We start from the raw sequence: 18,924 nt of genomic DNA, 5'->3' as shown, positions 1-18,924 counted from the left end.
TTCTAGAAACGGAAAATTAACTTAAGGAAAATATAAAATCTTTCCTTAGAGAAGGAATGTATGTATTTTTTTAAACCTCATTCATTTTCCATATAAATAAAATATCATCATATTTCAGTTTTACTAATAGTTTACCTCTTTGTGTTTTCAATATATCCAAGCAACGTCCTGGCCATTTCTGTAGTTGTATCTACCCCTAAATACGCAGAGTTTTCTTTTTGCTGTCAGCTTTCCATCTCACTATACACCACCCTATCCTCATGACCTTTGACCAACAGGAAGTAGACACAATGGACTGAAAATAACAGCAATTGTAAGATGTAGAATGATTTAATATATAAGGAGAGGGTTTAAAATATGAAAAAACCCTCATTTGGTCTACCCTGGTTTATAAAAAATGTGTGAAAAAGTATGGTATCCATATAAGATTCTTAACTTCATGCTATTCTGAGGATCATAACATGTTGTCTATAAAATACATATCTTTTCAGGGAAATCTTCATGCCATAGCTCTTCCACGGATAGGGATTTCTACACAGGAATAATTTGGGTATGTAGTACGGATGTTAAAATGCCTTTAAGTAAATAACCGTGTAACCACTGAAAATTTCAGCAGTGTACATGGTTACAGCAGGGCAGCAGGTGGTTCCCTAGGAGCCGGTGGGCACAGGGAGCCAGGTTTTAAGCTGGCTAGCTGCACATACCAGCTCCCACCTTGCGCACCCCTCTCTGCCTTCCCTACACTCCGGCCTTTGATACAGAGGCAGGCTTTCCACGTACAGGGAGACTCGTACAGGGAGACTGCATGTAACCATGAATGTTAACCAATGAACCCAGGGTCATTGGTTAACCACATACATGGTTACACTTTCACATTCCTAGTATATACTCTATTAAACTCCACAGAGCTGGGACTATTATAACAGTAAAGGGAGTAGAAATTCCCTACTACACACATGCCAAGTTACTTTTTAAATTGCATGATTGCTGATCATTGGGAATTTCTCTGTCTCACCAAATGTACCTGCAGAACAGTATTCCATGGAAGCTAGGAAACAGGAAAATACATTTTTTTTATCAGTTACGTAGGTGGAATATGTGAATGGTCACGCCGGATCAGATCAGCGATCCATCCAGTTTGATGTGCAGTATCTGATAGTGACCCATGTAAGATGCTTCAGAGAAAGAAAGACAAACATTGTAGGTGAACCATTATGAAGCAATAATATATCCATAGGAGAAGTCTCTTATTAATTCCAGCAAGTAAGGGATTGCCTTGTGCCCTGATGCCGGATAGTCTGTGTCCTCTTTATACATTTAAAAATCAATGTAATAATCAGGGCTCGACAAATTCTGGAAAACCCTACACACCAGACAAAAAAGGGACTCGCCACCCTCCCCCACAAAAAGTGGTTTTTTTTAATAGCATAAATTCCTAATAAGAACACTAATTACTAATAAGTTATTAATAAATATCTTATAAACCTCTACCTTTTCCCTCTGCTGCCATGTCTCCTCCCCTTGCTCCATCATCTCCCCTGGTGCCTGCTGCCCCCCAACCCCTCACCCTCTCCTGCTGTCCTGACTCCTGCCCTTCTCACAGCCCTCAGCCTTCCTGAGACCTGCCCCCCTCCACCAGCCCTTCTCTCCCCCCTGTGCCCATTCCTCCAGTAGCCCCACTCTGAACATGTGAGCTACCCCTCCTCATCCCCTCTCCTAACACCTCCCCTCTACACACCTGCCCTGCCTCTCTCCTCTGGTGCTGGTCCCACCCCTGCAGGTGTCTTCCCTTCTGCTTCACCCCCAGAATCTCCTGGCACCTGCACCCTCCTGGTGCCTCCCCCTTCGCTCTCTTTTTCCCTGATGCCCACCCCCTCACTACCTTCTGCCCCCATTCCCCTCAGACCTCTGTGCCCTCACACATGACTTGCTCCATCCCCTCCTTCCTCATGCCCACCCCTTCTTTCTAGCCTTCTCCCAGCACCTCCCCCTACCCCCTCTAGTCCCCAGTGGCCTTACTCTCTCCTCTTTCAGGGTACGTCCAGACTACATGCCTCCGTCGACGGAGGCATGTAGATTAGCCAGATAGGCAGAGGGAAATGAAGCCGCGATTAAAATAATCGCGGCTTCATTTAAATTTAAATGGCTGCCCCGCTCTGCCGATCAGCTGTTTGTCGGCAGATCGGGGCAGTCTGGACGTTCCCCTGTCGCCAGAAAACCCTTTTGTCGACCGCCCCGTTATGCCTCATCCCACGAGGCATAACGGGGCGGTCGACAAAAGGGTTTTCTGGCGACAGGGGAACGTCCAGACTGCCCCGATCTGCCGACAAACAGCTGATCGGCAGAGCGGGGCAGCCATTTAAATTTAAATGAAGCCGCGATTATTTTAATCGCGGCTTCATTTCCCTCTGCCTATCTGGCTAATCTACATGCCTCCGTCGACGGAGGCATGTAGTCTGGACGTACCCTCAGTATCACCCTGTCTCCCTTCCCACTGACACCTCCCCTCCTGCCCTTTACCTCATTGTCTCCACTTGGCCCCCTGGCATTTGTCTCTCCTGCACCCCTGTCCCTTGGTGCCTTCCCCTTTCTTCTTCTTCTTCTTCAGACCTCCTCCCCTCCCCTCCCCTCAGCACAAACCCCTTCCCCATATTCTTCCCCTCTCCTCCCTACCCTACAGTCCCGTCCTGTCCAGCCCAGCCCAGCCCAGCCCAGCCCTTTTTCCTCCCCCAGGGCCAGCTCTAGGTTTTTTGTTGCCCCAAGTAAAACATTTTTGGTGCCCCCCCCCTTTTTTTGTTGTCTTTTACACATTTGCATTTTGCAATGGGGTTTTTTTTGTTTTCATTTTTGTCCCGGCATTTTAGCCCTATAACTAGCAAATAGCATTTTCATTTGTTTTTTTCCATAAAGGCAAAGGCGCTTCAAGTGAACTCCCCCTTTCACTCCCCTGTCCTGTCCAGCCCCTCCCTATGGACAAGCACCCCATCACTCCTGACCCACAGGGGAAACAGGGTGCAGGGACAGCACAGAGCCAGAGGGGTGCACAGAACAGTGTGTGGGGGGGTACAGGGATGGCATGGGGAATGGGAGGCACAGAGCCAGAGGGACTCAGGGTGCGGTGGAGGCACAGGGAATGGGACGTGGGCAGGGGCAGAGGGATCAGGGTCTAGGAGCAGTGCAGGGAATGGGCAGCACAGAGCTGGAGGAGCAGGGATCGGAGGGGTGCAGGGGCAGCACAGAACCAGAGAGTCACAGGGAATAGGGAGAGCAGGGGGTCTGGGGAGCAGGGGTGGCCTGGGGAACAGGCGGTGTGGAGACAAAGGGGAGCGGGGGGGGGGTGCAGCGAGCCGGGTGGTCGGCCGGGAGTGGTCTCTCACCGGCGAGGGGGTTGGGGCTGCGACAGGACTGGAGCCGATGGGGCGGGGCCTAGCTGCGCCGCAGCCAGCTCCTGCGGCCACGCAGCCAGAGCCGAGCTGCCTTTAAAGTCAGTGGGACCATGTCACGCCAGCGTCCTGGTGTCTGCCGGCATCCTGCCCTCTGACTCGTGCCCCGCCTCCTTGCGCTGGAGCTGCACACAGGCAGCTCGGCGCTGAGAATCACTGTGCTTCCCCCTTCCCGGAGGCGCTAAGCTACTCCACCCAGCTGGCGGATAATTTCTACAACCCATCTTGCAGAAAAGTATCCAGCTTTGATTTAAAACTTGTCAAGTAACAAAGAATCCAGCACAACCCTTGGTAAACTGTTCCAATGGTTAATTACTCTGTTAAAAATATACACCAAATTTCCAGTCTGAATTTCTCTAGTTCCAGCCACTCAAGCTCTTTAAAGCCTCATGAGAAAGGGTACATATGAAAACCCAGTTTACTTTTTCTTTAACAGTCATTTATTTCGTGCACCTGATGAAATCCTCTCTTAGTCATCTCCTCTATAAAATAACCAATCCTAATCTTTTTCAATCTCTTTTAAAGCCTTTCTGTACCTATAATTGTCTTCATTGCTCACAAAAACTATCATAATGGAGGAGGTGGGAGGTCCATCTAGTCCAGAACAATATCCAGCACCAGATGATTCAAAGGAAGATGCAAGCGCTAATGTAGGCTCCTCTCCCTCTCCCCAATTAAGTCTCCTTCTAATTCCTTGGAGTTAGAGCTTGGCTTAAAAACACCCTGAGGCATAAAAATAGGGTGAACAGAACAGATATCCCAGGAGCATCTTTCAATGCTTTCAGGATCAGAAGAACAAATACAAGAGAAAAAATTACCAACTCCCAACACCCTGGTTCTGCAATTAGCATAACCTGGCCAGACCAAAAGATTCTGCCCATAATTTTTATATAACCATGTTCCTTCATTAAAAACAAGTCACTTTGGGGATGAGAACAAACACAAATCTCAGCCCAAAATGTGAATGTGAGAAGGTTATAAGCACACAGAGAGTTGTAAGTAACATTGTTACATAACTTTTACAATGTTAACCTCTATGTAAACACACACATATTTAATCTTATATATAACTACACCCATGTTATTTACATTAGACTTCCCACATTTTAGTAGTACTTTATCAAATCCTTAACCATACCAGAATCAGAACATTCAAAAAAGCTTTGGCATCAGGTTTTACAACCTGAGACTTGATCTAACTTGCTAACATAGCAGTTCATAAACATCTGCAAATGCTCAAAAGAACTGCACAAAGGAGATAATAATAGGATGTACTTCTGTATAGAATCCATTAGGGATGAAAGAGAGTAGTTGAGTACTTGACTACCCGATAAGCCTAGGCTTATCGGGTAGTCAGTCAAGTACTCGACTATTCTGCTTGCAAGGTCATGGGACAAACCAGCTGCGGTTCTGCCTGTCCCATGCACCGGGCTGGAACTGCTCTCCCAGGAGCCCCGCTCACACACAGCAGGCAGGGAAGTGGCCAGGGCTGCCTTGTGCTGGGCCAGCAGCTGAGGACTGAAGCCTGGGAGGGCAGAGCACAGCATCCAGGCAAGCTCGGCACTACCAGAGTGGGCTCGGCACTACCTGGTGAGCAGGGTCGATGCTGCCTGGGGCTGTGTCTCGGGCGGGCGCTGTATGGCTCAGCCCAGGCGCACTGCAACCCAAAGGGGCAGTACAGGACGAGCAGCCAAGGGCTGAAAGGGGCTCACGTGGCCCTGTCTCCACTGTCTGCCCACTCTGGCCCTGCGATTCCCATCTCCTCTGCCTGTCTCCTGCCTGGCCTGCGTGATGCCTGGGTGCCGTTACCTGGCGGGTCGGGCAGCCAGTGCAGTCACCAACAGGGGGACATCCTCACCCCGAAATGGCTTCAGCTTCGCTCCGCAGGGCTGGAGGCATGAATAGGCAGGTCAAGTACCCCTCGGACAACTCAGTGCTGCCTTCCTGGAGTCCAGTCAGCCTGCCCTTGGGCATTCTCTCCCGGCTCCAGGATGTGTGCGGCAGGCAGGCATTTGCCAAGGTTCCCCCAAGGTGCCAGGGACCGGACGGGAAGGCGGGGGAGGGGAGGTTAAATGAGATGCACTGGGAAGCCGCGTGCCAAACAAAACTCACCTGCAGGCTGCCCCTTACTGGGCTTTGCCCAGAGCATTTTGCTGCCCTCAGGGCTGGCCACAGTCAAGGACTGCTGGACCCAGTGTGAGCCAGGACTGTGCCAGCTTGGCTCAGGACCGGCTCATGCTGGGTCCAGGAGCTCCCACCACTGCAGCTCTGCAGTTTCAATGTTGTAGGCGCTGGGCTGCCTGCACACCTGGCTGTTACTACATTCAAACTGGAGAGCCACAACCGAGAGGTAGCTCCCCCATCGATGAATCGTGTCGGCCAGGGGCGCACATAGGGCAGGGCGAGCGGGGCAGCCGCCCCGGACCCCACGCTTCAAGAAGCCCTGCGCATGCACCATGGCAAAGGATGGCCCCACGAAAATGGGCCCCGCAAAATGGTCATCTGCCCCTGTTGTCGGCAACAGAAATTCTGTAGACACACAATTAGCTGATTACTTGTTTCTTAATATCCCTAGAATCCATAGGAACTTCTAAATACAGAACTCTTCTATTGTGACAGGGCAGGCTTTTAGGAACACCAGTAGAAACCACTAATCCTTATTCAATTACTACTGTGCATTTTTATGTCAAATTTTAACTATCTTTTGAAGTATAATTATTAATTGATTATGAAGCAGGAGAGTGATTGAGATCTTCTTCAGTCCCATAATAACAGTTATTCCGAGAGAAGGGTTTTCTCTCGGAGTAATGCGTCTACGCGCAGCAACTTGTTTCACAATACCCTGAATCCAAAATGGTGGCCGGCCGCAAATATGCTAATTAAGAGGGAGTTTGGGTGAAGGAAGGGGTTGTGACCTGGGTCAAGGGATTAGGGTGTCATGTCAGGGAGGGAGTATGGGTGCAGGAAAGGATTTTGGCCGGGGGAGCTCTAGGAGGAGGTACAAAGTCTGGAAGGGAATTATGACCTGGGACAAGGGGGAAAGGGGCTGTAGACTGCAGAGGGTTTGGGTGGTGATCTGGGGATGGGGATTAGGGTGCAGGGTCTGGCAGGGTGTTTGGGTGCAGGAGAGGATTCTGACCTGAGAGAGGAGTATAGGAGGTGGTACAGGATCTGGGCATAGAGGGGTGCAGAGGGTTTGGATGGTGACGTGGGGGAGGAAATTGGGGTGCAGGTAGGGTTGCCAGGTGTCCGGTTTTCTACCAGACAGTCCAGTATCTGCACCATCTGTCTGGTAGAAAAATTCAGAAAATACCGGACATGTGCAATGTCCGGTATTTTCTGAATTCCCGGCTGGGTGCCAGACAGAAGCCTGGCAGGGACGAGGGAGTGACTGGGAGGCAGTCACGATTGGTGCTGGGAGCCTCTGGTCGCGTGCAAAAGCCTGGGGGCGAAGGGAGGAGGGGGCTGGGACCCCAGTGGCTGCATCCCCTCCCCCCCACTGCCAGCTCCGCTTCCCGCCCCCCTTCCTCTGGGCCCTCCTCCTCCCGTCCAGCCCTGCGGCCCCCGACCCTCCACAGCTCTGCTTCCTGCCCCCCCTTCTTCCCGCCCCCCCCCCAACAGCTCTGCTTCCCGCTCTCCACCCCTCCCCCCCCCCGGCCCATGATCAAGTGTGTCTGTTTTTTTGGCGGGGTCTACCTGATAACCCTAGGTGCAGGAGGGGCAGGGGTGCCAGAAACAGGTTCTGAATGGGAGGCATTTACCTAAACCAGCAGCGTAGCACCCCCAATGCAGGCTGGGCTCCCTGCCTGCTGAAGTCCCTGACCACTTTAAACTTCAGGCAGTTCCTTCCACATAAGGCTCTCGGTTCCAGGAAGGGGAAGAGACTAGTTCTGAGCCCATCCCCCAGGCCACTCCCAGGGTCCCCAGGTTGTTTCCAGGCAATAGGAGCTGGGTGAATTCCTATTGGCTGGTTGTTTCTAGCATATATAGAAGCTGAGGAGTGGGTTGGGGGCTGGGAGATCACACAAAGCCTCCCCCCTTCCTTCAGAGCAGAGAGCCACATGACTGCACTTTAAACTACAGCAGCTGCGTGCCTGAGGGTCCCAGCATAGTAGACTATGGGCTGGATCTGCCCCCGGGACATATTTTGCCCAGACCTGGGTTATATGGTAGGAGTGCTGTAATCCCTGCACAGGAGAATGTGGGTGATGGGTGACCAACATCCCTTCCCTATGTTAAAGTTTAATAAAATTTGAGGTCTGCCACTTTCAAATCCACCCGTGTATCTGTCCTCGTTTCACTGGTCTGTATACATCACTGGTGGTGCACAAACTGAGAAAAATTTTAAACACACTCATCTAGAAAAAACAAAGTTTACAATTGTGCCATACAGCCTAACACATTACAATTTTAACCACGTTACCAACCACCGCTGTTGTAGGAACACTGAAGTTTACTAATTACAAGGATCATTATAAAAGGCATGGCAAGCCAGAAAACAACTCTGTCCCCCTCCTTAATATTAGAAATCACTATTGTACAAAAAGTAGCATCTCTGCCACCACCCAGATAGCAAGCAAACAGAGAACAAAGCCTCACAGAGTAAAAAAGCCTCATAGTTGCATTGTTGGGTACTTGCAATCTAATCTTTGCTCTTCTTGATAGTCTTGGCAGGAAAGCGAAGAATTGAGTGGGTACAATTGCTCCTAGATGCATGGGACCATAAAATTGCTCCTCTTGCTCCTAGATGCATGGAACCAGGGGAAAAACTGCTACTTCCTGGACTACACATTTGCTGGGCAGTATTAGAGAACTTGATCTCAAAATTCAAATTTGAGGAAAATGGAATTCCACCAGTGTAAAACTAGACCAAAGCAGGAAAGATTTAAGCCAAAAGATTTTGCAGAACAAAAGTAAAAGTCGATTTAAGGAAACCATTATAAACTATTTATCACAGGGGTGGGCAATAATTTTTGATGAGGGGGGGGCATGCCAAGAATTTGGAAAGTGATTTAGGGCTGCACTTTTCCATGATATCAATGGAGGAAGTGCAGGGGCTGGGACAGAGTATGGGTGCAGAAGGGCGCTTGGGGTAAGGGATTAGGGTGCAGGAGGGAGTGTGGGGTCTGGATGAAAGAGACAGTTGTGACCTGGGGCTCTTGACTGGGGTTTGGGTTGTGGCCTAGGACAAGAAGGGGTTGTGCCCTGGAGCAGGGGATTGGGATACAGGAGAAGGGCCAGGGTTTGGGATATGACCTACAGCAGGAGGGGGTTGTGATCTGGGGCAGGGGTTGGGGTGAAGGAGGAAGCGCAGGGATTTGGGTTGTGATCTGGGACAGGAGACTAGGATGCAGGATCTGGGAGAGGGTATGGATACAGGAGTGGGGGAGAGGATTTGGGTTATGTGGGGTAATGAGGCGGGGGGGGGGGGGGGAGACAAAGGCTGATGGAGGGAGGGGCTAGAGTGCCAGAGGCAGCTCTGGCTGGGAGACTTCCCTGCCAGCAGCCCAGCAAGTTTCTGAGGCAGCCTCCCTGCCTATCCCGCCCCTGCACAGGCTGTAGGAGCCATGTGCCTGAGTGAATAACTATGAGCCAGAGGGGAAGAGGGTGAAACTGGCCAGTGGGATTGTTCTGGGGATGAGGGCAGCGCCTCTTCTCTGGGTTCTCATTTGCAAAAGAGATATGGCTGCAGCAGCTGCTTTTCTGGGCAGCGTGCACGTGGGTGAGGAAAGTAGGGACCTTGTCTGGGGGCTCCCCAATGTGTCTGCAGGCCAGTCCAGTGGCTTAGTGGGCTGGATTTTGCCTGTGGGCCGTATTTTGCCCAGCCTTGTTTTATCATCACTCATCTAGCTACAAAAAGTTGCCAATATTGTTCCTAAGTTATAAATATTAAATACAAAAATCCATAGCACATTAACAAAACACAAGTGCCTGGATCCCGTGAGCAGTGAAGACAGTGGGACTACTCACCGTAGTTTCAGATGCTGTCTATAACAAGTCATCTTGAAGGAAAATAGTCTGGGTGATTTCAGACAGACCAAACAAACTCTCTTCTAAACAATTAGATCTCTGAGAGTTGTGTCATTAAAAAAAAAAAAATCAAAATCAGTGCAACACTAATAGTAAATAGTGCTCATCCACCAGCTCATGGTACAATTATAAAATGAATCAAGCAGAAGACCCAACACATCACAAATCAGCAGCTTTCTCACTACTCTTACAACTGTGAGCAAATGCAGCCATAACAAGCAATGTAATAGTTTACTCTATTATACATTTGTTCTAGGCTCAGGAATTAAAGGCAATAATGTGATTATACTTCACATACAACAAAAACCATAGTTAAGCACTTTCTGCAACATCAATCTTATCATACATGCAGTGTCACAGGCTAAGTGATAGAACACCTGAACTCATACTGAAAAATAGTTTAAAAGTTGGTACAGTAATTACTCGTTTAACACGTGACCTAACATGTTTTTGCAATAGCACGATTTTTTTTTGAACAACGCGACCATCCCCGAAATAACATGAAAATAATCAAGTGGCGGACTACTTCGCATGGCAGTATAAGTTGGTGAAAACAGTGGTAATACACATGAGCGGATGAATACACGTGGTCACAGCGCTCCTCCGCTCACTCACGTGTTTATCTTTGTGTTTTAACAAACCGTGGTGACTTATGTTGCTAAATATCTAATGTTGACGTTGATGACCCAGCACCAACAAAAAATTGACTTTGCCACCACCATCTGAAACGCAACCCCCATCTTTTCCATTATTTTTAAGGGGAAAATTGACCCTGCTTAACACATTTTCACTTAGCACGAACATTTTCAGAAACACATCTATAATGTTAAATGGGGAATTACTGTATGTATCACATCTCATAATATTTTTAAATTAATACAAGTCTCTTAAATCATAAAGTAATTTCCATTATTTAATCAAATACCTTCTAGTGAGCTGGTAAAAGAGATGAGTAGACACAAATAGCTGCTTTTTCTTTAACTCACAATATTTATATTATAATTTCCAACCCAAGCAAAACACATTGGTGTTTTGATACCATTGTTGTAACTTGTTTATACATCTAACTTAAGATTTTTGGAACCAGTCCAGCCACTTCAATAAACATATTACAAACAAATTTTTTGAAAAAGAAAAACAATTAAAGACAAACATTTAACGCTTTGTCTCTGCTACATAGACACAAGTATTTGAAAGAAAAATATTATGGAAGAACATTTATGCAGCAAAAGCATTTTATCAACAGGTAAAGCAAGCAAAATATGCTTTTTTGTTGCATCACAAAAATGCACTTTACAAAGTTTAAAAAAACTGAGTAATTCACTTATACAGAGCCAAGTAAATTCTCAACACTTTTACAGGTATATTAATTAATCCACTTTTAAATTATTGCACAGAGAAAACCAAAAAGTGCAGGATTACCTTTTTCTTTAAATGAAGGTAAAATCTGCTTTCAAAGTACAAATAACCTTTCATCAAGACATGCCTTTGTATATAGGATTCTCTTCTGTCTTCATAGACTCAAGAGTAGAGACAGAAAATAACAGCAGATATCCAAAATTATCTGTACCATTAATATCCCATATCTAACGTGGCCTTCTGCATTGATTTTGGCTCACCCACTTCCACCAGTTTCTTACTCTGCTCTATGAGTGCTCATAATGTTAAAAGCTCTCCACTACAATTTCTCTACACACCAAAAGATGATGCAATTTACAAAATCTTCTCTCACTTAAGTCAACAAGAGGTTACCAGTTCAAAAAAAGGCCAAATGCACTAGTTTAGCACAGCACTACTTTACCAGAAAACCGTATTTACATGCCCTGGACAAGAAATGAAAAAAAAAAAAAAAAACACCCTACACCATTCTTCCCTACAGTAATTACAGACTAGAGATTTTTCAGATAGTTTTTGTAACATGAAATATCACATGCTGTCAGCTCCTCAGACAAAAAACAAAAATATTTAATTAATTCATGAATAATCTAGAATGTTTAATTTCAATGTTATTGTTTCTTCAAATGTATGGAAATATCTATAGGTTTGCCTCCAATAAATCAAGAGTTTACAGTGAACTAAAATTAGGGTTGCTGATTTGGATGGCTATACATATTATTGAGTTTTAAGAGCAGTGAAAAGTGGAAGTGGAAAGGTAATTTTTAAGAAAACTCAAATCTAAATAGTCAAGAAATAATTTCAGTTTCTGATTTTGAACTTTGTACACTGGAAAAAAAATAAAAAGATTGATTGAAAAATTAATTAGGACATGTGTTAAGAATCCGCAATTTCACATTAGTAGCAAAATCACTTCACAGAATACTGCAGAATTGTGTTTATTACTTTGTAGTACATTTAAATGAATTACTTCTGCATAAACTGTAACATTTTTATATTGCATTCATTTGATTAGTTGGACACTGTAAACACCAGAACAACAAACTGTTTTATTTCTTGTAATTTCTTATATAATTTTAAATTATATTGTGTTTAATAAAACATGTGTCTAAGAATTCCCAAGTTGGTATCATAAGTTAAAGCAACCAAAACATGTTTATCAGAAACATGGTATGGAACAGTGGCTAATTAAATTTATTAGCACGGACAATGGTCTCAATGGCTGAATAAGCAAACCAAGATGACAAAAAGGTCTCTATTTTGTGCCCAGTACTTTTCCTGCGATTGCTGACCAACTAAGATCATAACAATACTGCTCTGTTGTGACTGAAAACTGTGCTAACTCCGGTGTATGGTATTTTCCACTACTCAGTAGGCTGATCGGACCCATATTAAAATAGAAGCTGCTCATCTGAACTTGCTTGCATGCTTTATGATTAGATGCAGGTTCTCCTGGTGAGAAGATTGGAAACTGTGATGGAAAAGCAATGCTACTGCTGTTCCCAAGGTCACCCCAAACTTCTTGCCAGAAAAGTGAGCTCCTGGCTCACAAAAGATGGTAATTCACACAAGGGAAGCCGACTTGTACCAAGTGCTATATAATCACCTTATGCCTACGTTCTATTTGTACAACAAAAGTTTGGATGTCCCTGTGAGCTAATGGGGAAAATGTACAAACTTAAACATGTCCATCCCAAGTTTTGCATTCCCTTCCAAATGCAAATGTCCTCTTTTGAGTCCAATAGTAGGAGCAGGAGTCCTTCGATGGTGGAAGTAAAGCCACTAAGCCACTGTAACTATCATTAAGAATGATTCTGTGGAGAGCCCATAGCTTTAAAAAAAAGACTAACAAGGAGAAAAGACAAAATTGGGGGGGGGCATGGAAGGTGTCATCACAGAGCATACTTGCTCTATACTGCCCTCTGCTGAGTTAGTATGCAGCCCTCGCCTCAGTTTCTCTTCTCAGGAAGAGAGTAATTCAGCCATCTTCACATTCGAGTCAATAATACAATTCTTAGGGCTTGTTTATTATAAAACCTCTTACAAAAAAGAGACCACAGCAAGAAAAAAAAACCAAAACAAACAAAAAGTTACCTCTAGCTTTCAGGATTCCTCTGAAACCTGATAGGGATGTAAAACTCCATTTAATTTGTTAACCGGTTAAACATTATGTTTCATTGGTTAATCAATTAAAAGGGGGATGGGCAGGGGTGGGCCGGTCTGGAGTGACACTCCCACCCCCGGCCACAGGCAGGGACTGCTCCTATCTGGCTATCGCAGCCTTTGCCTGCATGGTGCCTGGGCAGGTGGGGAACTGTTTCAGCCCCCACTGGTTAACCGGAACTGGTAAGTATCCTCCATTAAGGGAGATTCTTACCGGTTAACCTGTTGACCCTTCACATCCACGCTGCCCACTAACCTCTGTTCCCAGTTCTCTGAAAGTTCTCACTCAGTCTTAAGTTTCTCATGTCAGGAGCCCAAGCCATTCTTCTGGAGATGGGCAATTTGCACAATTATTATTCCCAAGCTCTGCTCCTGGAGAGCAGCCCTCTTCTGCAAATGTCTGCTCCTTGCTCACTCATGGCCCTAAGGCGCTTCTTACTCTTTCCCATGTCTGTAGGCATCTGCCCTGCTATGAAAGAACAGCCAGCAATTATGCTAGCCCCTTCTCCAGGTCCCTCCTTCATTGGGTAGGCCCCACTCTTTCTGCTCATCTCCAGGTCCCAGATCCTTTATAGATTCAGTAGTAACAGGATTCATTCTAAATACTACTTCTTCACTGAGCAGTCCTTTCCCCTCAGGCTTTGTGTGCATCAGACCCCTCTAAACTCCTGAAGGGCCATGATACGTGATGCGGAGGACTGACCAGTAGGGAGTTCTGCCCTTAAGGGATAGAATACTGTGACGGGGCAGAGAAGCCCCGCACTCCGGTGGACAGTAGGGGAGAGCTGCGCCAGCCGGGACGTGCAGGCGCGGGCATCCCAGGTTGCCCGCGTGATGGGACAGACAAACCCCGCACTCTGGCAGACAGCCGGGGAGAGCTGTGTGGGCCATGACACGCAGGCCCGGGCGTCCCGAGTTGCCCAGGTGACGGGTCAGGCAAGCCCACCAGGAAACGGCCAGGAAGAACTGTGCCGGCCGGGACACACAGTCGCAGGTGTTCCAGGTTGCCCTGGCGATGGGGTGGATGAGCCCCATACACTGGTGGACAGCCAGGGAAAGCTGGGCCGTCAGGAGCGCGCTGGCATAGGCACTCCGGGTCACCAGGGAACACCACCCCACATAACAGCAGAAAGCCGGCAAGGACCAGGGCGGGGGAAGGGCGCAGGCATGGGCATCTCAGGTTGCTCAGGAACCTCGCTAGGGGAGGAATGGACCAAGACCCACAACAACCAAAGGACCGCGAGCCTGAGCCAGGATCAGGGGGACTCGCAGGGGAGTGGGACGAACAGACCGAGGACCTATTGTGGGGTTTAGTTAAACTGTTGACAGGGTAGGAAGTGGCTCGGAGCAGGACTTCATGGCCCGCGGGTTGACGTGTTATGGGTGGTCACCCCGTCAACCAATAGGGAGATGAGAGCATTATAATCCCTCCCCAGGGCTCTAGGCCGGGACCCAGTGAATAGGGCGGGCCTGGGTCTCCCTACCCCAGCGTAATCCCTGAGAGGCAAAAGGCCCTCTCTTTAGGCACTGCTATACTTGAGGAGAGGGTGAATTATATAACGGAGACAATAGGTACTGGGAGAACCCCCAAATGAAAGGAGGGCTACAGGAAAGGGGGGGACCTCCTCGGGTACATGGGGATCCCCTACAAATACCCTGTCACAAGGGGAAGTAAAGAGAAACTCATTACCAATGAAAAGGAATCCCTTGCAAGAAGCTCTCCTACAGACAGCAGAGTAAATGTCTGCTCTGCTTTGTGAAGGCAGACACACTGGGAATAGCAAGGCTGGGTCAGCAAAGACACCCTCAAAGAGAGCTTCCTGTTTCAAGACACAGATTTAAAAAAACTGGCTTTGTACCAATGGATGGATAGAAATACCCATGAGCTATGACTTCACCCTAGAGCAGTGGCTCTATAACAGGGAAGTTAAGAAGGCCACTTGAGGAACTGCATTCCCTACATTGCAAAAGATATTCCATCTGGCTTGGGAGCCTCATGATTTTCAGCAATGTCATGACTTAGCAAACTTCCTTGTGAGTCAAAAGTATCAAGATAGTTACTCTGCTTCAGCTATTTCATATGCTTAATAACTAGGATGGTAGACAAAGATTAAGAGGCGCACCAAAATATTCACACATCTACATACATGATTAGGACCCTACAACGTTCATGGCCATCAAAAATCCATCATGGACCATGAAATCTGGTCTTGTGTGCGCTTTTACCCTATACTATAGAGATTTCATGAGAAGACTCAAAGTGGGGGTCCTGACCCAAAAGGAAGCTGCAGGGAGGTAACAAAGTTATTTGGGAGGGAGGCTCTTGGTACTGCCATCTAGGTTGCAGGAGAGCACTGGCTGATGATTGATGGTCCCCAGCTCTGCAGGCAGCAGTAGAGAAGTAAGGATGGAAATACCATATCAGGCCAGCCTCACTTCGGCCCTGCTGCTGGCAGTGGCTCTGCCTTCTGAGCTGGGATCTCGGCCATAGGTACCACTCTCCAGGGGCTCAGCTCTGAAGAGCACCACAGCAGCATAGCACAGAAGTAAGGGCAGTAGTTTTGCAAGCCACCCTACAATAACCTTGCAACCCTCCCCCACCCCAAACAGAACTCCTTACGCTTACAACACTGCGAAATTTCAGGTTTAAATAGCTGAAATAATGAAATTTAACATTTTCAATATCTAATGTCCATGAAATGGACCAAAATGGATTGTGATTTTGGTAGGGCCTGCCACATAACAAACTTTACTGATAATTAATTTCTGTCCACTGTGTGCAAGAGTCCAGTTCAACACTGATTGACCAGTAAGACAGGATTAGAAGGGATGTGAATGGGTAATTGGTTAACCATATAATGCTGACCAGGTACCAGTTAACCAATACCTTGGAGCAGACTCCCACCCATGGTCTGTGGCAGGCGGAGGGCTGCTCCAGCAGGACCAGGATCCTGCAGCAGACATCCAGCACTGGGACTCGCCTGCCACCACTGTTGGAAGCAGCAGGCCCAGGGACCCCACTTAACATAATCAGCTAATTGATTAAATGTTAATAGTGATTTTGCCTCCTTAGCATTCAGAGGTTAATACAACATATGTAATTTAGGTATGCAACTCTGTAGTTCATCTTGTTTCTGATTCTCCAGCATCTGACAAAACTTAGTTTGATTTTGCTTTCAAATGCTCTTTAAGTCTGTCTCTGGTTTGCAGATTGTTGATGTATTACTTCATATGCGTGTTCTAAGGACTATATCATTTCTATCTAGCAACTCTTGTTTTGATGTTTCTTGTAGGCAAGTGTTCCTGATTATATTCATATATGAAATATATTCTATTCAGCAGTATTTCTTAAACTTTTTAAGACCAAGAAACACGAAACAATATTTTTTTTTTATGGGGAACACCAAAAATGTTTTTTGTTGAGCAAAAAAAAAAAAAAGGAGGCTTCTCCCTTTAAGGGCAGCCATTTTGAATTCTGTTCTCTCCGTGGCACACCAGTGTGCCACAAAACACGCTTTAAGAAATGCTACTATACATCCTCTTGTACATGATTTATTATTTGGATTTTGGTGGAACACATATAAGATTAATACACATTTATTCGCCTTGGAGTCTCTGTTCTTTTATCATCTGGACCAATTGGCTCAAGAATTGTTTTTTAATGATTGACTTTGCTCCAAATTATCTTTATACATACGAACACTGCTTTTACATGATCAGCACTTCCAGAGAAAAATGATAGATGCCTTAGGAATATCTTAGGCAATATGTTAATCTCAGAGATTTCATTGCCAGACTAATAGAAAATCTGTTCTTTGGTCTCACTGCTGTTATTCATTGCAAGTGCATATGTGCTTACTAATGTTGTGCAGCACTTCTTCTTAAGCAGCATCTTAATAGACATCAACCAGCTGCTCACCACATGCAGCAGACATTCTAAAATTCATTTCTATTGCATTTTGAATAGCAAAGCCATGACTTACCTCACATCTCTTTCGCGACATGTCTTCTCTGAACGAAAGGATAACCGAGGACAACTTTAAGCAGAGAAAGGCCAACTTGCTGAACATATTCTGATAAGGCATACAATGTCAATATTGTACCATGCAAGTTCTTGCACTACAACAAATTCTTCAGTTTGGCTTGCTGCCTACCAGGGCTCAAACATTCCAAGTAGTAATCTCTTTAAATATCTTTTTATTTAAAGATTGCATTTAATGAGCTCCTTTTAGCAGCAGTACACAGTGGGTTAAATGGGCTCTCTCTAAGCCATCTTTTCTAGGCACATCTGCATGTGCGGCCAGCTGCACTATCCCTCAACAGGACAGCTGGGCAATGCAGAGTGCTGCCTATTATGAGCTATATCCCTTAGTCAATATAAAACAGAGCATCAGAGGATCAACTATATCTTAGACCAGGGTTATTGCTGCCAGTGATGTTATACTTGTTGCTTCCCCCCTTGCTTCAAGGAACACAGAGTACTCAAAACAATAATGTGCTCTTTATAGCACTCTTCCTACAGAAACATAAAATGGCAGCGAATAAACACGTTAAATAGATTTAACATAACCAACTCTGACATCAGCTTCAAAGCTAAATTCATTCCATAATGCAGAAGCTTACTTTAAAATAAGATCAAATGGAACATTTTGTATTGGCATACAGCAGCTGTGGCTTTTATCCCAAACACAAAAACAACAAAAATCACCATTTCAGCATCATCCCAAGGAACACGAAAGCATGTTTAGCAGCAGCTCCCAACTGCAGTATATAAGAAAGCTGTGCAATCTTGCAGACTCAATGAAGGTTTCAATCATCTAATGAGATGAGGTAATCTCTGTGTGTGGTTTCACCCTGCAGTCTCAATGGCAGCCCATTATACCAGTCCCCTGACATGCTGAAGCCTCAATCACAGCACTAATCAGTTTTCTCAACAATCCATCAGAAAATGAAATTACTGCAAAACAGAGAACCAAAACGGGTGAAGAAAATAGATTGCATATCATTTCCCAAATAAGCTCACCAGGTAGCTCGTCAAGTTATAAATTCAGCCACGCTAGTGCAGTGATACGGTTATGAAAGACTGTGACTTGGAGATGCTCTCTCATAGGGACAGTCTTGAAAGTATGGGGATTTGGATGTGTGCCCTTGGTGTGGGGGGTGGGAACACCCATGGCTGCATGCAGCAGCTCACTACAGAAGCTCTCCAGTTTGTTTTAAGAAAGTTGTTTTCCTTGCTCACTCACTGGTTTGTTATTTAATAAACTCTAAGACTGTTACAACTAGCACAGGCACAAATTCTAATTAAGTCAAGCCACCATCATGGCCATTCAAAGTTATATTCCATGCATTATTCTACCTGGTACTTCACTAGTGTAATGTGCTAATTAGCATAAATATTACATTCACAAATTTCAATTAACATTTACATATTATAATTACCACAGCCTAATGTTTTTAAACATAGTTTGGAAATGTCCATTTGGTTCATTTACACATCAAATATATTAACAAGACAGTGTGAAGATAGCAAGCAAAATCCTTTCTTTTAAAGTTCACAGTTCTGTTGTCTATCTTTCCAGGTACAGTAAAACTCCATTAGTCCGGCATCCAATGCTCCGGGACTCCTGATGGTCCGGCACCATCAGGAACCCGGAAGTGCTGGGGCAGCCAGACAGGCTTCCCCCATTCAGCTGCTGCTGAAACTGACCAGCAGCTGAATCGGGGAAGCCGGGAGCAGAACAGCTGGGGTGCTGATGGGTTGGTCTGGTAGCGCTGCCCCTCGGGGCTGCGGGACCAACCCGGCAGCACCCCAGCTGCTGTTGGGGACGCCTGGGGCAGAGCAGCTGGAGTGCTGCCGGGTTGGTCCCGCAGCGCCGTCCTTTGGCACTGC

General features: G+C 46.2%; 1 protein-coding gene across 7 annotated transcripts in view; it reads right to left on the bottom strand.

Moving 5' to 3' along the window:
* The window catches only part of GAB1 (GRB2 associated binding protein 1), a 131,758-nt gene that overhangs the window by 59,960 nt on the left and 52,874 nt on the right, over positions 1-18,924 (bottom strand). Inside the window, exon 1 of one of the 7 annotated variants that reach the window (XM_089777995.1) lies at positions 136-306. The exons of the other annotated variants lie outside the window; for them this stretch is intronic. The gene's annotated coding sequence lies outside the window, so the exon portion shown is untranslated. Of the gene's footprint in view, positions 1-135; positions 307-18,924 lie in introns of those variants that run through there. 7 annotated transcript variants of the gene reach the window in all.

The sequence above is a fragment of the Pelodiscus sinensis genome, chromosome 4 (genome assembly GCF_052426305.1).
Source record: "Pelodiscus sinensis isolate ZL-2025 chromosome 4, ASM5242630v1, whole genome shotgun sequence".
Lineage (NCBI taxonomy): Eukaryota > Metazoa > Chordata > Testudines > Trionychidae > Pelodiscus > Pelodiscus sinensis.
The sequence above is the reverse complement of the archived record's forward strand: the minus strand, read 5'-3'. Positions and strand labels throughout refer to the sequence as shown.